Source organism: Dipodomys ordii, unplaced genomic scaffold, assembly GCF_000151885.1.
Source record: "Dipodomys ordii isolate 6190 unplaced genomic scaffold, Dord_2.0 Scaffold83, whole genome shotgun sequence".
Classification (NCBI taxonomy): domain Eukaryota; kingdom Metazoa; phylum Chordata; class Mammalia; order Rodentia; family Heteromyidae; genus Dipodomys; species Dipodomys ordii.
The window spans coordinates 404,074-423,446 of record NW_012267299.1 but is presented as its reverse complement, the minus strand read 5'-3'; positions in this window follow the sequence as shown (position 1 = coordinate 423,446).

The window sequence follows — 19,373 nt, the reverse complement described above, 5'->3', positions numbered from 1 at the left end:
CTCGTTTTCAAGATGACAACTTGTACTTCTCATTGTTGCAACAGGTCCACCTGTATCCTTAAACGACTTGTTTTTCACCATCTCCTCCACAAGTTATACTGACATCAAATATAGTGAAAGCAGGGGTTATACTGTGGGGGAGGGACATACAAAGCAACAAAGAAATAATCTTATAAATGCGTTAGAAACACATGCATGAAAGAAAAAACATTAAAATACATATCTAAGGGTTCATTTTCCTAACATCACATTATCTGACCTTTTCTGCTTGACTCATACATATACTGGATATTGCAAATAAGGGAAACCATGGGGCCTATGAGAAACCCCTATTTTTCTATTGGATTTTATCTTTTTGCTATACTGACAGATTCTCAAAAATTTTCGATATTAAATATATCTGAATCTCTAGTATTTGACTAGAAAGCTGTTGACTTGGGTTTCTCTGTCTCTGGTTATTTATAGAGTAACATGAAATAGGGCTATATCACGAGAATGAACACTGTCATGTGTGCTTTTTTCTGCATTTAATTAAGAAATTCTCCTCCTTATATGTCTGAAACGTATCTTATTTCGACAACGTAATTGCAGATGTAATCCATGCTACTTCAAAGAGAGATGGATGACTTATATGGTAATATTTGACCAAGAGTAGATAGTCCACTAAAAAGCTACCAATGGCTATTTCAGCCATTTAAATATGACCTTTCATAACTGTTGCTCAAAGCATTCCAGTATTGGCCATATTTGGGAAATTTAGAGAGGGGCAGAGATTGTAATACAGGCTTTCTTTTATTCCCAAAATATTAGGGGACAGTGGCTGCTCTCAAAATTTTGTAAAAGCAGCCGAACATGTTAACAGAAATTAGCATTTATTGTTTTATTATATTACTTCTGTCTTTAACATGTGACACTTTTTCAGTAGATTTCAGGTTTTCTGTTTGAGATGACATTTAGAAAACTCTTGTGAAGCTGCAGAGATAGCCAGGCCTTTCAGGGACAGTAACATCAATGTCCCAATGATGAGACAATTTAAAATCGATTACAAATCTGTACCCAGTGCTGATTTTAAGTCTGGATTTTGATTGTTGGTGTTTGAAACCAATGTGTTTTTTTTCTTCCCTGAATTAAATCACTAGAGTTTATGTAAGAAAGCAAATAAAGTTGGCTAATTATTTCAGATGATAGCAGACATGCTGTAAAATTTTCAAACAATGGGATTAAACTAGCATGATCTACTGTATTTTCCGTAGACACTAACACCAGACATGGAGCTTTCCCAAGCTAGACAAGCTGCCTTCCACAGTTGTGTTCCATTCCTGTTTCTGTTGGCATTTTGAAACAATCAGCCATTGCCACACTGTTAGAACATACTTATTTAAATGAGTGGCCAAGGTGTAAGAGATTCGAGCTGCACATTTTTAGTGTCACTTTAAAACTACTTTACTTTAGCATTGAGTTTTGGGGAACCTTCCCACTCCCACACCAGACACATTTACAGACACAACATAAAGTTTTTTTTTTTTCAAAAAGAGAAAGAAAGGGGGGAGGGAAGAAAAGAAAAGAAAGCCATCTTTTTGCCAGTGAGATTGTAATATTTTCTATAAATGTTTAGAACGTGGGATTTTTATATCCTCAGCTGTTGGAGACCAAGCAAACCATTTTCAGACCTTTATCTCCTCTAATCCCCTCCTCCCTTGACTCCTCTAAACTGGTAGATCTCCCACCCTCCCTAGCCACACACAAGTTTGTTTTTCTTCCTGAAAGTCATTGTCCAAAGCTCTCCCTCCTAAGTGAACTTCTCATTTCAGGTCTCTAAGCACCAGCCAACTGGACCTTTCTAGTTCCTTAGACTTAGATAAGTCCAGATACTGGTGAATAATTCTGAATAATTCTGTCCCTCCTCTGTCGCTGTGCACACGCAGCCCAAGCCAGGACCAACTCCCCTTCTCCCAAAATCTGGATAGCTAAACTCAGCTTCTGCAAAAGAAAGTGTTCACAGAGCAAAGTGTTCACATTAAAAGCTACCACACCCCATCCCTTCAGGCACACCCGTATAAACTGCTATTAACCAGCTATGCAAATATTTTTCCAATTCACAACCCAGACTCCTCCTCACAAACAGGTGCCTTTGCGTGCCATCAGGATAAACTACTGGTGCTGCTGTTATTCTGCAGTTTTGCAAAGGTGATGAAGGGCATAGGCCCCCGCAGGCCAGGCCCTCCCTTTGTTTGCTGTCCAGCTCCTGACTCTGTGGATCACCACGAGAACAGACTCGGAACAACGTTATTTCAGGAGGATAATAAGCAGCCATCATAAATTCCTTTTTTAATAGTCTATTGCAGGTTGTAGACTATTGACAATGACTTTGTTTTACAGCATGAAGGAAAATAGTTCCTGGTTGCTGGTAGCCCCTATACCCACTTTAAGACATTTTAGTGCTCTCAGAAAAAAAAACAGCCTTTCATGCAATGAATCATAAATAGTTGTGTTAAAAGTCACTGTTAAATAGGAAGTGAGAAGAAGCAGAGAGAAAAAGAAATACCTGTTTGAGATGCAAAAGAGATATTCTGGAAGTTCCATTCATGCAAAGAACTGTTTTTAAAGAAACTATCAGGACAAGCCTAAGTCTTTTTCTCCTGAGTAATAAGTAAAATTGAATCAAGGTGTGTGTGTGTGTGTGTGTGTGCGTGCGTACGTGTGTGTGTGTGCGTGTGTGTGTGCGTGTGTGTGCGTGTGTGCGTGCGTGCGCGCGCGCGCTCACGCCAGTACTGGGGCTTGAACTCAGGGCCTGGGTGCTGTCCCTTAGCTTTTTCACAAAAGCTGGTACTGAGCCACAGCTTCACTTCTAGCTTTTTGATGCTTAATTGGAGATTAAGAGTCTCAAGGACATTTCTGCCCAGCTGGCTTTGAAGTTTGATTCTTAGCTCTCAGCCTCCCAGGTAGCTAGGCTTTACTGGAGTGAACTACCAGCACCCACCTTGGGTTTTATTTCTGTTCTGCTTGAAAAATGTTACTCCATTACTAATTCTTTTCTCTAGAAAAATACATTAAAATTTTCACTGAAAAAAAAACCTTTTTGTTACTATTTTTATATCTTGATTCCAAGTTTATAAAGCAAATAATTTTTACCATTGACAATTTGTGTGATTTTTTTTTAAACAACATACCTCTACTTACATTGAAAATGGCTTTTAGGATCTAGAAAGCAATTCTGTCAATATTTTAATAAAAGTTTATAAGAGAATATGCATCTTCTTTTTTTCCTTTAAGAATATGTTGTCTTTCATTGGAAAAAATATAGAAGCCCCTCCAAAAACTCTTCTTAAAAAAATAATTCACACAAAAGACACAGAATCATGCAAGTTAGACACATATGTGGCTAATCATATTTTTGATATATCTCTCTGCCTAATCATTAACTTTAAATGCCATATAAGAATTTGTAATCCACCATAAATTATTTCACAGGAATAATTTAAGAGGGCTGCAGCCTAATATGAAACATTCTAGTTTCCACCAGCACTTGGCTGCCAAACGTTGCAGAAAAGAAAAAAAAGCTCCAGATATAAGTTGACATAAATTATTGTGAATATAAATCTCAAATGATCAAATAGTGGTTAGAGATTATCGCATTTAGAAGATAGGGAGCAAACATATTAAACACCAGGAGGTTTTCCTCAGGTTCCATTCTACATAGTAGTAAATTGGATCTTTACAAATCTCCTTAAAGCTTTTTAACTTCATTCGTTAATATTCTCCTCTCAATGGGCTCCACTTCAAAATCTGTTATAAGACTCAAGAGTTTATTGAGCATTTTAATTATGAAAGACTGCCTAAACTGTGTTCTAAATAACCAAATTAGAAATTTAGCTTTTAAACTGACTTCTAAACTTGTATTTCAAATGCTCTTCTCTGTGTGTATTTTTTGTAGTAAATCAGAATAACTCCACGTAATAATTCCCAAAAATAATAGCTAGGAAGTTCCTTCTCCCCCTTCCTTCAAGTTCTTAGGATTTGTGCAAGTCTGGAAACATTTGACTGGAAATAACATTGAGATGATAAAAAGTCACTGTGAAATCAGGCAGATGTGGCCTAACAGGGGTCAGAAACCAGCAGCAGTGACATGCAGCCTCTCAAACAGCAGCATTACTCAACATTATTCATAATTAGCCTATTTTTTTAGTTTAAAAGATTATCATAAAGTGTAAGGCAAATAATTAGTCTGGTTGAGAAAATTAATTCCCTTTTCAAATCTTCATCTTTTCCTTCAAGATGTGTCTCAAAGAAAGACAATTACGTCAAAGAAGGCTAGGGGCCTTCTTTGTGCCTTTTAAGCACATTCTAGAAGTCTATTAGACATCATGTAAACTGTAGACAGCAGCCCCACTACCACCCCAATACTTAACATCTGCACACCAGCTTCTCAGGAGCAGAAATGGAGACATATGCATTTTAACATATTCCAAGAATAATGTCTCAAGGGGCTATCTACCTTTCACCATATATGGCCATTGTGCAATTCTATCCAAGCACTCAATGCAGATATTTATATAATAGTACCATTGCTCTCCCCCACCTCCAGGCTGGCATACTCTGGGGGAAGCCTCTCCGACGTCTGTCTTCCGAAATGTGAATGGTGCTGATGGAAATGACTGGAAGGTTTTCATGAGCATGGATTGGACTATCAACATGTGGGGTATGTCAGAGGATTAAAAAAAATCATCTTTCTAGAACTATCAAGGAATATAATCATTTGAAGTTATTAAACATACTAACTGTTTTATTTGGGCTTGGGATTTGTTTTGGTAAGTTGTGATCTCCATTCATTGCATTGGGCAATATCCCACTACCCACTTGGAGTCTAGTAATAGAAAAGAATGGATGAAGGGGATTCTGGGTGGTATTGATGAGAGACTTTGGAGAATAATCCGTGAGTGGACTAAAAACCTTGTTGATTATTAAAGAGGAGAAATACAACTAATGGGTAGAATTACAATAGTGGGACTCCAAAGGAATAATTAAGTGGCGATATATTTTCCTAAGTAGGATTTGCATAAGTAAACCTGCTTCACGTTACTTTCCTTGGGTGTAGTGGCAACCCAAAGACCAGAGAGCTGGCATGATGATGTAGTTAGATAAGAAACAATAGTATGTTCTTACAGTACTCTAATGGCTATGAAGGAGATGGCCAGTGTACCTGGATTCTAATTCTGCTCTGTTGTTATTAGCTCTCTAATAACAAAGTGCTCAGTCTCCTTATCAGAAAGAAATAGAACTGAGAGTGTGTGTCTCACTGACCTCATTGTTACTATGAAGATCAAGTAAGACAAAAAAAATCTAAAATTGCTTTGAAAACTGTTAAATACTACAGATGGACAAAATATACTCTCAACCTGCAAAAACAAGGGTACCATTTCATATTAGTGCTAATGCAAGGCTCCCACTGAGAAGAGAATAATCGAAAGAACTCCATTGTGACTTTCCACTTGCTCACTGGACAGAACATTCAGAAGTCCCCCCAGACATTCTGTGACCAGAATGTTCTCCAGGAGATGGCCTCAGCCTGCTTAAGCTCAGAGTGTGATTTCACCCTCTGAGGACCTCTAACACAAGTGAATAACAAAGGCCTTTCTTGACCTCTCCAGCACCAGAACTTACTTTGGGAGACCAGAGAAGTTGCAAATCCAGATGCTGCACAGTGGGCTGAGTGCCTCTCAATGCAACAGCAGTGCAGGATCTGCTTTTCTGCCCTGCTCACCCTCTGCTGAGAAATATTCTATATTTAAAATGTATTCAGTGCACTGTTACCTAGGTGTGGTTGTAGCCTGAGGGGAGATCCTATTAACATTTTGGACTCCAAAATGTAATATTTAAGCTTAGATTCTCTGTACATTCTGTGAAGCTAATGCAACTTCTGAATATGACTAATAATCTCTAATTATTTGTGGAAATTGTTTTTTTTCTTATTTGTGGAAATTGTAGAGGTGAGATCTGATTAAATACACAGCTTATTCCCTAAATCTCATTTTAGCCAACAGTGTAGCTCCTTTGTCACCAACCCCAGCCCTAGAAGTACCAAGGACTAAGAAATGCAAGGTGGATTGGAGTTCCAAGCTTTTCTTTCTCCAGCCTACCCTCTGGTGGAGATGTTAATGAATTGCTACATTTCCAAGGAAAGAAAGGAAAAGGAACAGAAAAAGGAAATGGAAAAGAAAAAGGCCAAGGAAAAGGAAAGGGAAACTAGGCATTCTGAGCCATTGTCAAGCTAGAAAAGCAGAGTCCTGGCGTAAAGAAGCATAATGCAGTCCAACACCATAGAGGCCCTGGCAGCAGTTTCCCTAAGGGCAACGGTTTTATTTCCTGATGTTAGTACATTTAGATCACAGTTCTTTACCCAGTTGGACTAGCTTCTTCATGAGAGGGCTCTACAGAGGCTCTCAGCACCAGATCACACCAGGCCTGGGACTGATGCTCTTACCAGCTTCCACTGAGACAGGAGATAGGAATCAGATGAGGAAAGGAAGAGACTAACATGCATTTTCAGACTATTCTGTAGAGCCCACTGGCCTAGCTTTAGTGTTGCTTTGGCTTAGAACTTCTTATTTTTCCTGATTTGAGTGTTTATTAGTCTCAGACCGCAGTCCCACAATTCTTTTGAACCTAGGAGCACAACATTTTCACATCATCTCTAAGACTGACATTTCAAAATAAATATCAGTTGAAACAAACCAATGCAAGTCAGTCTAGATCAAAACCAATCCCTCCTCCCTCCAAGACTGGGTACTATTTTATTAAACAATTAAATGTCTACTCAATGTCTACACAAATGCAATTGAGTTAAAACATTTTTAATTCTCATTGTTATTATAAAGGTGATGTATAGAGGGGTTACAGTTACATAAGCCAAGTAAGGAGTACATTTCTTTTTGGACAATGTCACCCCTTCCTTCACTCTCTCCCAGCTTTTCTCTCCCATTCCAACCCACAAATTGTATAGTTCACTTCCAACAGTGTAATTGGGTACCACTGCTACATTCGTTCACACTTCCTCCCTCCATTTCTGTGCCCCTCTTACCCTCCCAAAGACAGATAAATAAACAAGACAAAAACAAAACAAAAACAAGAAAACAAAAACAACCACAAAGGAAAAAAAAGACTTTTGTTTCCAATTCCTGGAGTTCATTTCAAAAATGCTATTTTATATGATTGAAAGCATACAGGCCTTGCACCTTTGTGTCTCCTCCTTTGGTCTCACTGTGTGCAAATGCCTCGTGCAATGTATTTATTTTTTATTTTTATTTTTTTGTCGGTCATGGGGTGCGCTGTCCCTGAGCTCTTCAGCTCCAGGCTAATTGCTCTACCACTTGAGCCACAGCACCACTTCCGATTTTCTGGTGGTATTGGAGTTAAGAGTCTCATGAACTTTCCTGCCTGGGCTGGCTTTGAACCGCGATCCTCAGATCTCAGCCTCCTGAGTAGCTAGGATTAAAGGCGTGAGCCAGCGGCTACCAGCTGCAATTTATTTTTGATAGGCATGTTCTTTTATGTCCAACCCCCAGCTCTGAATCAAATGCTTCAGGAAGAAGAGAGATGGAGAATCAGAGTCAGTAAAGACGGAAGCCGGTGAGCTTTGGCTTCTTGGGGTGGAATAAGATTGGATGAAGGTGGGTACAAGAGATGGAAGGACTGCCCAGAAACAAGAGGGAAAAAAAGAAACCCGCGATCCCTGCATGTAAACCTTCTGACCCACACGGTTCAGATGGACATGACCAAGTTATGGTTTAGGGTTACAGCATTTACAAAATGAGGGTGATCGCGGGTCAGCTGGACAGGTGACCAGGCCAAAGGGAAGGTGGGGAGGAACTGGCCACTCTCTCCCAGGGTGGATGGACATCCATCTGGGGACTTTCTCCTTTCCTTCCCCCTTCCCCTCCGCATCCCTGGAGACCACTGGCCGCGCTCTGGTCTGGAGTCTGCGGCCTGGGGTGCTGAGGCCGGGGCGGGGGGGGGGGGACGTGGGGGGGAGACTGGGGTTGTGGGGAGACCGAGGATCATCCCGCGCGCGCTCACTACCCGGGCGCTCAGCCCACCAGGGCTCCCCCCCCCCAGGTCTCCCCGAGGTCTCCCCGCTGCTGTGCGTCACCTCCGCGGGGAGCTGGCCGCCGCGGCCTCGGTGCCTCTCTCCTGCCCCCCTGCGGCCGTCGAGGAAAGCAGCGTGGCCGCTCCTGGCCCCGCCACCACCATCGCCACCAGCACCGCGGCCACGGTGGGCACCCGGGCTCACTAGGGCGCCAGGCTGGGCGCGCTTTGAGGGGTCCAGGGGTCCTTCTGAGGGACCCAATCTCTCTGGCATCTTCCAGGAGGCTCGGACAAGTCTTCACCCTGTCCCCTCCTCCCCCAAACACCTGGCTATCTAAGGCTGTTTCCCCACAACAAGGAGGGCTATGGTGGGAACTCCTCTTCCCAGAGCCTGGCTGGCACTTTGGGGACAATCTGGTGAGTATTTATTGGGGGGGGGGGCGGGGAGAGGAAGGATCTGCCATGCCGTGGTAGGAGAGGAGGTGTAAGGTGGTGTAAGTTAACCTGCAAGGCCGCTACCTTTGCAGGGCCAGGCTTAAGTGTTTATTTCAAGTCGTCCCTCCTCCAGCTAGCCGTCTATACCAGCCTAGGGGGAATTCACAAATGACTTCCACATCCTGGTCAGACGTGGGTGCGTGGCCTTTCCTTTAGCCAACCCAGCCCACCAGGTTGCAGCTGCTAGAAAATGTGTTTCCTATCCAACTTCTCTCACACAAGTACACAATATAATGCATCTAAAAAGGATGAGCTTCCTGTCTGGCCTCCCCTCCCCTCCCCCTTCCCCACTTAGGAAGTGAGGCTGGGGAACAAAGATCAATTGGAGACCTATTTTCCTTCTTCAGCCTTCCTAGATTTTTGCTGCTTCAGTATCCCGTGTCAGGTGAACAAAGAAAAGTATTCAGGAAGCCCTAAGCAGAGCTGATAAGTTTTACTTCTTCTCCCTAAAACTCCAACAGGATTTAAATCACTCTTGGGTTTCTGCAGAGGGTCTGTTGTGTTTTATGACAGTTCTCTAGTGAACTTTGAACGATTTGCCTTCCAAGTCTGTTTCCTACCTTCCAGCTACTGAATCACTCCTCTCGGATGCCATGCCCCTCCCCCTCAAAGAGAACAATGGTGAGATTTTCTATAATATCTTGGAAGGAGAGCTGTGGCAGCCTGGTGGGTCTAGGACACATATTTACAGCATGGTTGACTGAGAAACTTTAAATGTTTAATGAAAAGGCAGGACTTTTGCCCTTGAATCTGAGTATGGTCATAGGTTTAGCTTCAATCACAAGGCCACTAAACTAGTGCCATCATTTATCACCTTGAATGTGGTAGTCTTCTATGGAAAAATCATCATTATGGTCTTTAGTGCAGTAGACTCCCTTCCCACAGCTTAGCATGCTCCTCTCACAGGCAACACTAGGCCCATTTGGTACAGGGAGTAAATAATGAGCCTCCTCCCCCCTTTACCTTGAGATGGCTTTGGGGCAGTTACAACCATGTAAGACAACACAATCCCCTTAGAGTGACCTACAGGTCTGGGCAGCTGCAAGACTCCTTATCTGCCACTCCAGCAGCAGCTATAAATCCTAGCCCACCATGATCAACTCCCTGTTGCACACATCCACCTAGGTCCCCACCACCTGGCCTGTAGGTTATATAGGTCATCTCAGACAATAGCCGGCACTTCTTCTCTCTTGCAGGTCCCTTTGCGGGCAGTAAACCTTTTCTTTGTTCTTCCTGCCTATCGGATATCTGCATGGTTTTCTGGCAGAGCCTACCACAGTTCATCTTGGGTGGCTCATGCCTGTAATCCTAGCTACTCAAGAGGCTGAGATCTAAGGATCATGTTTTGAAGCCAGCCCCAGCAAGAAAACTCCATGGTACTTCTTATCTCCAATTAAATACCAAAAAAACAGAAGTGGAGCTGTGACTCAAGTGGTAGAGTGCTAGCCTTGAGTGAAAATCCTAAGAGAACAGTGCCCACATCCTGAGTTCAAGTCCCAGTACTGGCACAAAAAAAAAAAAGAAAGAAAGAAAGAGGAGGGGGGCAGAAGGAAGGAAGAAAAAACGCTCATCATTAGAATACTCATTTAGAGGAGCACATTAAAGCACATGCTGAAAACATCTTGGAGCTTTTTGAAGATTGCCACTTGCCAGAGCTTAGTGCTAATTGATGTCAGGCAGGTCTTTTGCAGAGACTAGAAACTTGTATTTGTTTTGTTCTTGCTTTATACCAAGAACTAGTGAGCTAGCGAGCATGAAGGGGAAACGGGCACTGAAGACCATTTGATGAACCTAAAGGCACTTTGTGTTACCTGCTAAGCTATGCAAACAAGATTGTGGGCCAACCTGCTGTGTAGGCAGGGGTAAGTTGTCCATTTCCATGTTAAACAGGAGGATTTTTACTGTCCTCAATCGCCATATTCCTAGTTTGTGCAATGTACTGAAGTGTTGATTAAAGATTTCTCTGAGTAAGCAGGGCGTGGTAGTACAGGACTGTAATCCTAGCATTCAGGAGGCTGAGGCAAGAGGATCAAGAGTTTGAGGCTACCAAAAAAAAACAGGCATTTTTAGTGGCTCAAGTGTTAGGACCCTACCTGTGAGCACAGAGAGTCTCAGGGAGAGCGCCCAGGCCCTGAGTTCAAACCCCAGGACTGGAAAAAAAAAAAGGAGTTTGAGGTTAGCTTGTACTACACAGGGGGAGACTCTCTCCACCACCACCTCTAGCCCCCAAAGGTTCAGGGGACTAGAGAGCATCCACTCATTTCTGGGGTCCTGAATTCTTTTGATTCCCCAACTGAGCGTCCCCAAGCAAAGTCAAAGACCCCCTTTACCCTTTCCCTTTCCTTACTTAACTTTTTCCTAAAAGAATACCAGCCACAACAACCAACAGTAAAACAAACCACAATTTTAAAGATAGCAGCAAAGCATAGACATCTGGCACATTTATAAAGCACAGATTCCTTACCCTAAGATAACTGAGGCCCATCACTGGCTTGGCCAATTGTGCCGCTGGCTGGGCACCTGATTTCATATGTCTGGTCCACTTCTTCGCTGCTCCTTCATGCCAGGCATCAGAGGAAGGAGGTCTCACCTCTCTGCCCCCTTGGTCTTTCTTGTAGGGACTTCCGGCTTGGCTGGGCCTTGGTCCACATTTCTGGCCCCTTCCCCCAGAGCCTCAGAAGCTGAGCAGTGGTCCTCCCGCAAAGGAAAGATTTTTCCCAGTGGAGTCTCCAGGTTTCTTCCTGGGACTCTGGCAGATGGCAGGAACGTTCACAGCCTCACCTGGCACTCTTTGCTCTCAGGCAAGCCAGCCCAGGCAGCAGATACCAGGCCCCATCCTCCCAGAGGCCTGCCTACTTGGTATTAAGCCCTGGCCTCCCTGCTCCCTCCCCCACCAGCCAGCCCTGCTGAAAAACACCTGTTTTGTGTTTTGGAAGCCTGGAAATAGCCCATCCTCCACCCTCACAGACCTCCCACTGAGCTCCAGTTTCCAGTCAAAACTCCAGACTTGAGTTTTTGACTCATTTTTGAAGAAGGGGGAGGGAGGGGGTGTCAGGGAATCATATACCCTGTACTTATTTGTATATTCAGGTTTTTTTTTTCTTCCTGGCTGGGGTGGCCTGTGGACCTGCTGTCAGGGGAGGGTGGGCTTAGTAAAGCTCTGACCCTGGCAGCCCCTAGGGATGGTCCTCAGATGATCATCGAAGCTAAGAGGACCTGTAAAGGCACAGTTGCAATCTGTTCTGCAGGGCACCACATAATCCATTAGTCCCCTCAAGTGTGCTAAAAACAATTTTACAAGCAAAAAAAATGATGACCCTGTTATGTCAAGTACTATAAAATCATAAAGACAAGTAAACAGGTTCATACATCCCTGCATGTGTGACAGGCGACCAGATTCCCTAACTGGCAGCTTCTGAATGTTCTAATGTTGCTTATTTATTCAAGGCTTTTTTTTCAACCTCTGCCAGCATTTGTTACTAGACAAATAGGAGCAGGTGTCACAGAATGGAAGATTAAACCATTAAAGCCACCAAGCTTTCTTCATGTTAGTATGCAGAATTATAGTCCCGCCCAAAAGCTCACTTGTAATCCGGGGAAATGTGTGACTACATTACCTTTTGTGGCAAGGAAAGTGTTGAAGGTGTGGTTAAGGATCTAGAAAGTGGGAGGTGACCTGGATGGACCCAGCTCATTACAAGTTCAAGAACAAGGTGGGAGAGTTACAGTGGATGAATTAAAAAGCTGAAGATGCCAGATTGCTGGCTTTGAAGATGACAGGAGAGGCAGTGGGGCCAGGAGTACAGGAGGCTTTTAGAAGCTGGAAAAGTCAAGAGGAAGGATCGCCCCCAGAGTCTTGCGCAGGTGTACAGTCTTGCCAACAACATGATTTAATCCAGCGAGACCCACTTTAGACTTCTCACCTCCAGCACAGAGAGATAATAAATTTGCATAATTTTAAGCCACTACATTAGTGGTCCTTTATTACAATAGGAAACTAACATGCTCCATTAACCTGTTTATGTGGCTTGAGAAAAAACCCTTTCAGATGTGTTGGGATCATTCTCCAAGGACTGCCAGGTGTCATTTACTCATCATCCCTGCTAAGCCAGAGCCCAAGCTAGTGACTAGACCAGTGAAACCTTTTTTTCAGTTTTGACACTTCATAGAATTTGAACTCAGGACCTTATATTGTCAGGCAGACTCTCAACCACTGGACACAAAGGCAGTGGCTATTTTGATATAGGATCTTGCTTTTTGCCAAAGCCTCAACCTGTACCTATTTGACACTTCCCTCCATAGTTAGGATGATGGGCACACCCACCTTCTTCCACTGAAACAGTCTTGAAGAACTTTTTGCCTACTAGTCTGGAATCCTGATCCTCCCCATCACAGCCTCCCACTTCGTTAGGCTGACAAGAAAAGCATCACCAGGCCCAATGATGAATTGAGAAAGAGTCTCATGAATTTTTGCTTGGATCGGCCTTAGACTTTGATCCTCGTGACTGCAGCTTCCTTCATAGAGCAAGAACTTTTCTGAGGGAGGTGCTTGTTTGCCAGCCAGAAGGCTGATCCCGCAGACTTGTCACAATCCCTGAGGCCGTTTGAGAACCTCCCTCTCTTGCTGGGCACATGACTTTTAGGATGACCAGGGCCCCAGCTTGCCCAGGATCTTATGGAGGTGAATTCTCAGAATATGAGACTTTAAAGCACCAAAATTAGGGGGAGGCTGGGAAGGGATGTGAAGGGTAAACAAAGGAGGAGGCTGCAATGCTTGGTAAGAAATGTATGCATTATCCTGCCCATGTAATTGTAACCCTCTGTACAGTATGTTCACAAATAAAATAAAATAAAATATTTAAAAAAATAAAAAATAAATAAAGCACCAAAATTGGGAAAGCTCCAAGAATTCTGCCATTCTGAGAAAACTGTAAATCTGAGGTCTACAGGAATAAACTCATGGTTGGTGGTAGCCACCTTAGCATCAGAGGATAACTGTGTGTGTGTGTCTGTGTAGGTATGTGGGTTGTGCACATAGATGCATGAGTGAGAGAGCATTCAGTGAGTACATGAATTCTCATGTGTGAGAGTGTGTATAAGTGTGTCCAAATTGCACAAATATGTGTGTATGTGTGTGTTTCTGAGATGTATGTGTTGAGTGAACATGTGGGAGAGTTGAGCATTTGAGTGTGGGAGTATGTGCACGTCTAAAGTGATGGATGTTTGTCCTGTGTGTGTGTGTGTGTGTGTGTGTGTGTGTGTGTGTGTGTGTGATTGTCAGCAGTAGATCTTGCCAGCAGGATCGTGCCACTGCAATGACCTCGAAGTGTCTGTGGCCTGTGTCTCCTTGGTTGGCCCTGAGTTCTGCCCTGGAACAGCCCAAAGAAAAGTTTACCCTGCTGCGAATAGAGCTGGTGGGTAGACATTGTGCATTGGTTTTGCTCTCGGAGAGTATAATTAGCCTCCCTCTTGTGAGCAACCAAAGGGGATGTGTTTCTGACAGCCGTGGGAGCTGCCTTCCTGTCAGGAAAGACCCAGTCCCCACCAATACTCTCCCACCTGTTTAAACAAGGAACAAACTAGGTATTTATTTGAAGTTCAAGAGGCCATGTGAGCTATGACCTAAATCTAGGCCTGGATATAATTAGAAGATACTCAATTCTTTGTTCTAAAAGATTTGCAACCCACAGTCTCTCAAAGGGTCAGACAGTTTGCCTCATCTCCCTGAGTATGTGCCTGTCAGGGCGAGAGGAGGCGGGACTGTGGTGGGGTGAGATGCCTCTTGAAGTACTTGCAGGACTTGCAGCCCAGCAGAGCCTGAAGGTGGCCACTCCCAGAATTTTCTGATCACCGGAAGCATCAATGTCAAGGACGCTTGATGAAGGTACAGAGCACCAGGCCCCTCTCCTAGCTACTGTCACTCTTCAGTGTGTAGATGGGAGCCTAGGAAGGAGTTTGTTCCAGGTGAGTCTAATAATTACCCCAAATTTGAGGAGCGTTGACCTAGGACCTGGGGATAAGAGTGAGAGGCATTTCCTGGACTAAGGTAGGACCATGAATGTAATAACTGCCATTTCCTGAGCGCCCTCATCTGCAGGTTTTTGTCATTATTCCCACATTGCCTGTGAGACTCCTGAGCTCTATCATTTATTTCTCTAGCATATCCGGGAGGGTCTCAGAGCAGTAGTTCACCATGGTTTTGAGGTCATGGGCCCCATGAGAGTCTAAGGAAAGTGGTAAATCCTCTCACTGTACAACTGCACATGAACAGCAAACTTACCCAATTTCAGAAGGTTCATGGAGCTCTTCCATACACACCATAATTAGGAATGATCATCCTGTGTGGGGAGAAAGACAAGCCTTACACACTGTTGATGGGAATGAAAATTAAAGCAGCCACGATGGAAATCAGTATGGAAGTTGCAAAAAAAAAAAACCCTAAAAATAGAATTTCCATATGATATAGCTTTACCATTGCTGGGCATATATTCAAGGGAGTGTGAGCCAAAAAAAGAGAGATTTGCACCCCCCTGTTTATGATAGCAAAATTCACAATTACCAAGCTGTGAAATCAGCTTAGGTGTCCATCAACTAATAAATGAATAAAGAAAATGTGGCAAATGTGCATACCCATGGAGTATTATTCAGTCATAAAGAAGAATGGCATTATTCCATTTTCAGGAAAATGGACAGAACTGGAAATCATCATGAGTGAAATCAGCCTACCTCCGAAAGAGCTAAATTGAAGGGGGGAGGGGGAGCGGCGGAGGCTTGAAAGCAAGCTAGAAACTCCCACCTGTGTCCTGCAGGGGGAGCCGCTACGGTTTTGAGGAAGTCCTTCAGAGTCTGCAGGACTCTGGGCAGAGGGCTCCAAGGTGGGTGTGGGTGGGGAGGGGGAGTGGAAGAACCGTGTGGGGGAAGGGGCTGGCCCACAAAAGGATTGCAGGGGACCAGATGTGAGGAGGATCTGGACAAGAACCAGGGGCAGGAACATCCCAAAGCAGGAAGATAATCAAGCCCTAGGGTCCCGGGAGAGAACAGCATGGACTAGGCCATGGTGGTTCCGTAGGTAGAACTCTTTAGCAGGTCTTGAGGGCTACAGCAGCTGGCCCGTTCCGGGGCAGGGGGAGGGGGACACGGGGGCGGACAGGACGTGGAGTCTGCCCGGACTTCTAATCCTCCTAGAGGCTGATCTGGGACACACCTGTCTTTTTCAGGAGGCCTCTCTCCTTAGCTGTTCCTGGGGCACAGCACCGTAATGTGACACTTGGGGTTTTGAGGTAGGTATGGAATTTCAGAACTTAAACAGGTGCCTTGTCATTGTGGGTAGAATGTTTTAATAACACCTAAATAATGCCAGTTCATAATAGCAATGAATACTGCAGTGGGTTTGCGGTGTTAGATGTAGACAGAAATAAGGCAGTGGGCAATGCGCTGGCTTCACTAGACCTTTCCTTCTTCCTTTTTTTTTTCTTTTGTTCTAGTCAGGGCCTTGAACTCAGGACCTAAGTGATGGGCCTGAGTGATGTCCCTGAGCTTTTTTACTCAAGGCTGGCGCTCTACCACTTGAGTCACAGCTCTACTTCTAGCTTTTTGGTGGTTAATTGGAGATAAGAGTCTCACAGACTATCTGCCTGGGCTGGCTTTGAACCTTAATACTTAGATCTCAGCCTCTTAATAATCTAGGATTATAGACATAAGCCACACCCACCTGGCTGACCTTTATTTTTTTAGGACTAGCAAAACTTGACAGAGAATCTTCTGAGAAGTGTCGGAGCAGCTTGCTTTCCATAGTGGTCCAAGAAGCAGGGTTGTGTTTCACATAAGCACATTGCCACTGTCTGGGAGTAAAATGATTTCTTGGGCAAATAAAGTACTTTCTTATTTCCAAATGTAATTTCTTTGCATAACCATGAACTAACTAAACAGACCCAGAAAATTCTTACAAGATTCTGTAACCCATTTTTAAAACAATTAAAAACATGTTGGAAATCTGATTTCCTATGTTTAGACAAAGCTACATATGACCATTTTTAAAGAACAATAGCAACTTACGTGCACTTAGCTCTATTCTCATGTAAAACGACACTGTTATTTTAATTAATGAAACTTCATTACTGGATTTCATTTTCTGTCTTGAACGGAAGTCCCTTAATTCTCAGAAGGACAACATTTTAATTATATGCTTTTGTATTCACTGGTGAAAAGAAACACATTCCATCCTGTCTCCTCTAAAGCAATTAAAAACTAAAAGATGTGGCCTCTTTCTTTGTAAGTTGTGCTAGAAATGAGAGCTGTGCTGGAGTATTCTGTATTCATCCTAATAGTGGCAATAAACATTTCCAGAATGTCAAGTCTGGCTATAAACTATACACAGTCACAGTCATCTGTCACTTAATGACAGGGCTCCTTCTGAGATGCATCATTAGGTGATTCTGCTGTTTCATGGTTGACCAGGGTATGTGAGGCTATTGCTAGACCACAGTGGACTGGTTCAGAGATGAGTTCTAACTACAAGATCCCTCTAAAGTAGCAACAAAACCTATAGCAGAGTAAATACATAAGCCAGAAACATAGGTACCTATTTATTATCATTATAAATGCTTTACTTTCATATATCTGGTGCACCATCTGTTTGTGCCATCAGGAAGGCAAATTATGTGCTCCACTGTTAGCTTAAACATTGTTATATGGTAAGTGATTGTATTAATTCATTTAGGCCTCAAAATAAGACTTGGAGATGAGTATGCTGTTGTACATATTTAGAGACACACTGAGGTGAGAGTATTGTGCCTAAGGTCACTGAGCCAGTAAATGGCACAACCACAATTGGGACCTTTTTTTTTTGGTCAGTCATGGGGCTTGAACTCTGGATCTGGGCGCTGTCCCTCAGCTCTTCGGCTCAAGGCGAGCACTCTACCACTTGAGCCACAGCACCACTTCCACAACCACAATTGAGGATCAGGCAGTCTGACTCTCAAGCCCATATTCTTAGGCATTTTGCTGGTTGTTGGTTTTATATGGGTTTTTAAAATTCATGCAAACTGGTCAAATGAACATACTCTGTCCCATCTTCTCTAGAGCAACTCAAAAATGATAAAGTTACCTTCCGTTTTCTTCTGTTGTGAGTTTTGCTAAGAAATGAGAGGCAGGCTGGAGTCTTCTATAGTCATCATCATAGCAACAGAGAACATTTTGAAATTGTATCATCTCTCCAGAACCCAGGAAATACTCTTTGCTTGGTAGAACCCAGGATCTTGGAGCTAAGTACAAATGATTAAATCTTAACTGAATGTCTACATATTTTCTTTCTGGCTTGTGACAGCTTTTTTTTCTTTTTTTTTGTCGGTCGTGGGGATTGAACTCTGGGCCTGAGTGCTGTCCCTCAGTTCTTCAGCTCAAGGCTAGCGCCCTACCACTTGAGCTACAGCACCACTTCCAGTTTTTTCTGCTTAGATGGTGCTGAGGAATCGAACTCAGGGCCTCATGCATGTGAGGCAAGCACTCTACCACTGAGCCAACTTCCCAGCCCCTTGTGACATCTTTAAAGCAAATAAAGCCACACTTAATGTCCATTACACAATCACACCAAGGTATAGATAGATAGATAGATAGATAGATAGATAGATAGATAGATAGATAGACGGACTGACCATGGTGTATATATGTTTGTGTGTGTGTGTGTGTGTGTGTGTGTGTGTGTGTATGTACAAGTACACAAGGACACAGTTATGTTTGACACAGCCAGTAGGGAAAAGGCGTTGGGAGCCTGTGACTATGTGTTCATTTATTTTATACAATGAATCTCTGGAGGTTGCAGTGTAGCTTAGATGGTAGAGCCTCAGTCCATGAGCAAAAACATCAGATACCCAGTTCGAGCCCTGGTTTCGAATAACAGCAACAACCAAAAAGAAGCCCTGAACCAAATCTGACAAGATTTTAACAACTGTAAATTCTGGGTGGTGAGAGCTGTATGATTTCTGTTTGGGGGAGGGCAGATAATCTTGTTTTGTACCTTTTCTTAGAAAGCAAGGTGAGACAAAGGGCAGAGCAAAGTAGTCTGTCAAGTGATATATCCACACTCGTGCGCAGTCATATATTCACACACTTGTGGGGCTCCGAGATGTAAGGAAAGTGCTTTAGAAATTAAAAGCACCAACTTGAAGGGATGGGTGGGGTTGGGAGAGGTGAGGATGTTGATGGAAGGGTTAACATTGATCAAGATATATTGTACTTATAAACTGGTATGTTGAAATGAAACCCCTCTGTACAACTAGTATGCTACCTACATAAGAGGAGGTATATAAAGGAGAAACCTATAAAACTAGACAAGGTGAGTATATTGGTCAGGAGAGGTCAGGTCTTACTGCCATAACAACCTCTCGGTCTCAGTGTCTTAACACAACAAACGTTTATTTTTTCATTCATTCAAAGTCCCTTGCACATCCAAGTGGCTTTTCTACTTCTTCCTTCATGTGGTGATTCATAGCACATCCATCTTGCGATGGCTCTAGCTCAAGTCAAGGCCTCCCTATTAGCCACATCAGGGAAGGGCAAACGAGAGCACTTGTGGGTTTCCCATTGCCTTGACCCAGAAATAATGCACAACTTTCCCACTCCCATTCTGTTGGGCAGAACTGTCTACATACTTGTGCCCAGCTGAGAAGTGAAAGCTATGGTATACCCAAGACAGAGAGGAAGTGAGGAGGTTGGTAAGCACTTGTCCTATCTCCGGAAGGAAGGAAGCTAAGGCCACCTAGTACATCATTCTTGTCAGCTTAGGCTTTCAGAAGCTC